This window comes from Lactuca sativa, chromosome 1 (assembly GCF_002870075.4).
Source record: "Lactuca sativa cultivar Salinas chromosome 1, Lsat_Salinas_v11, whole genome shotgun sequence".
Taxonomy (NCBI): Eukaryota; Viridiplantae; Streptophyta; class Magnoliopsida; order Asterales; family Asteraceae; genus Lactuca; species Lactuca sativa.
Window position 1 is genome coordinate 175681274 of NC_056623.2, and position 3233 is coordinate 175684506.

A 3233-nucleotide genomic window follows, 5' to 3' on the forward strand; every position below is an offset into this window, starting at 1 on the left:
TTATCACCAAATTGCCAAGGACTGCTAGGGGAGTCGATGCAATTTGGGTGATTGTGGACAGGTTGACAAAGAGCACCCACTTCCTTGCTATCAGTGAGAGCTCTTCCGCAGAGAAGTTGGCAGAGATGTACGTGAGGGAAGTGGTATCGCGGCATGGAGTGCCGATCTCGATTGTCTCAGACCAAGATGTGCGTTTCACGTCCAGATTCTGGAAAAATTTCATGACGAATTGGGTACTAGGTTGCATTTTAGTACCGCATACCACCCCCAGACTGACGGACAGAGCGAGCGGACGATTCAGACGCTCAAGGATATGCTCCGGGCATGTGTGTTGGATTTCGGTGGGAGTTGGGACACGTATTTGCCCTTGGCAGAGTTTTCCTACAACAACAGCCATCATTCGAGCATTGGTATGCCACCCTTTGAGCTGTTGTATGGGAGAAGGTGTCGGACCCCCATTTGCTGGGGAGAGGTCGGGCAGCGTGTTATGGGTAGTACCGAGATCGTGCTTCAGACGACTGAGCAGATACATCAGGTCAGGTAGAGGTTATTGACCGCTCAGAGTCGTCAGAAGAGTTATGCGGACAGGCACCGGTCCAAGCTCGAGTTCCAGGTCGGCGACTTTGTACTCCTGAAGATCTCTCCTTGGAAAGGAGTGATCTGATTCAGGAAGAGGGGCAAGTTGGGGCCCCGATATATCGGTCCTTTTCGGGTGATCGCGAGGGTAGGAAGGGTAGCCTACTGGTTGGAGCTACCTGCAGAGCTAGGTCAGATTCATGACACTTTCCATGTGTCCCAGTTGTGAAAGTGTATAGCCGATGAGTCGGCAGTAGTGCCATTAGAGGATATTCAGGTGGATGTGGGCCTGAACTACGTTGAGAAACCGGTGGCTATTCGGGATTGAAAGATCAAGGTTCTAAGGAACAAAGAGGTGCCTCTGGTGCAGGTCCAGTGGCAACACCGGAAAGGGTCAGAGCTTATTTGGGAGTTGGAGCGCGTGATGCGTGAGCAGCATCCGGAGTTGTTTCCAGAGTGAGACTTCGAGGGCGAAGTCTGATTCTAGTGGGGGAGAATTGTAACATCCTGATTTCCCAGGTATATTATTTTATTTAATTATTTTGGAGTTTGTGGAGGAACTCGACGAGTTGGAGCCAAGACTCGCCGAGTAGGGTCGCGGATGTTCATCCGGGTTCACGTCCGGACTCGGCGAGTCCAAGTTGTTTAATGAAACCCTAATCCCCCAGGTTTGGAGCCTATTTAAGGGCACTTATAGCCTCCCATTGCGGCTACCAATCCCTTGAGAGAACCCTAAGTGAGCCAAATCGTTGTGAGGGAGAAGAAGTCACTTTTTGATCCTTGTACCTTTGGTATAGCAAGAAGAAGGTGACAAGAGCAAAGAGGATGTGCAATTCAAGCAGTTCCAGAGTTCAGAGACTTCATTTTGAGGTAATAGTTCGAACCTCCTTCAGTTTTGGTGTTGATCATTAGAGTTAGGGTTATCTAACCCCTTTGGAGAGTGATTATGTGGAGCAAATGGTCCCTCTTTGAGTTTGTGCCTTGGATCTGGACTCAAAGAGGTCCAGAGACCTTAACCCTTGGAGCTTTATGGATCAGTTTGGGGTTATTGGACTTAGGTTGCCATTTTTGGGACTAAATCTCCTTTTGATGCCTTGTTGTGGTTATACAAGCATCAAGTTTCGAACTTTACGTGACATTCATGCTTGGGGAGGCCAGATCTATGGTTTGGGGAAACAGATCTGACCTCAGGAGGTTAGTAGAGTTTGTGCATGGCATGAACTCGCCGAGTTGTTCTTGAGACTCGGCGAGTAGGGTTAGGGTTTCACGTAAATTGCTTAGTGAGTAGACTTGCCGAGTTGGGGGATGACTCAGTGAGTCAGGAGGGGTTTAGAGGACTGGAGTTCAAGGCGGTACTCGCCGAGTTGTTCTTTAGACTCGGCGAGTTGAGTCAGGGTGGCCCCGCGATTCATGACTGGTATGACTTGTCGAGCATAGGGAGGGACTCGGCGTGTCAATTGGGACAAAGAGTTAGAGGACATGTGTGAACTCACCGAGTCACCAGGGTGCACTCGGCGAGTAGGGTCAAAGTGTGACCGTTGACTTTTTTTTGACTTTTAGGGTTTGGTCATCAATGGAGTCCTTGTGACAAGAGGTGGGTAAAATAGTCTTTTACCCTTCTGAGGGTGCCAATGGCAGGTTGAGTCTAGTCTCGAGAGTTATATTTATAAGAGTATTTATTTATGTGAATAGGCGGAGGCTAGGCAATATTTTCCATCGAGTTAGAGATTTACCGACACGCCTGAGGTGAGTCTTCTCACTATACTTTACCTAGTGTGGTAACAGAGTTATGTGACAGAGTACTATAGAGTGATATGCCAGTGTATTTGCATGATTATTTATGTGTTGTGATTTATTGTGATATGTGATATGCATGATTCAGAGTTATAGAGTTGGGACTTTCGGGTCCCTAGAGTTAGGGCCAGAGGGCCCATAGAGAGTTGGGGCTAGAGGGCCCCACTGAGACACATTGACCAGAGAGTCGACAGAGTTTCAACCTCGAGTGGCTATTATGTGTTAGAGTGGTATTTTGGGGAACTCACTAAGCTTATGCTTACAGTGTTACGTGTTATGTGTTTCAGGTACCAGTGAAGACCGCGGGAAGGCGCCGGCTTGATTCGTACACACACATGGGATTTTATGTATTTTGATCTTGGGAGATATTTTGTGAAACAAAGACATGATACTATGACATTTTATGAATGAATGAGTTTGTAAAAATGTGTTTGAAAATGTGAAAAATTGTTTTAATTTTTACGGTGTTACAATAATCTTATTATTCAGGAAGTCAAAACATGCAAAGTGAAACACAGGAATAATACTAATCCCATATGGCCCCAAACTTTGGGTATAAATAAAACATTTTATTTAATCACCATATTGATTATTGATTATTTGTTGTTTCGGGTAATCAACTTCTTACTTGAATTATAACAACAAGTGTCCCATGCTCTTAGCATGCACACTATGTTTACCTATGATCCTTACTTTGTGAAATAGTATAATTGAATAACATTTTCAATCACACTCATTTCACAATTCCTAATCCATTTGTGGAAGAATACAAAATTCTCCCCACTACTAGAATATGTTAGATTCTAACATTTTATGCAACAGTCCTTTCGTAATGTCATGGCACAAAAGTCACCAAGACTCGA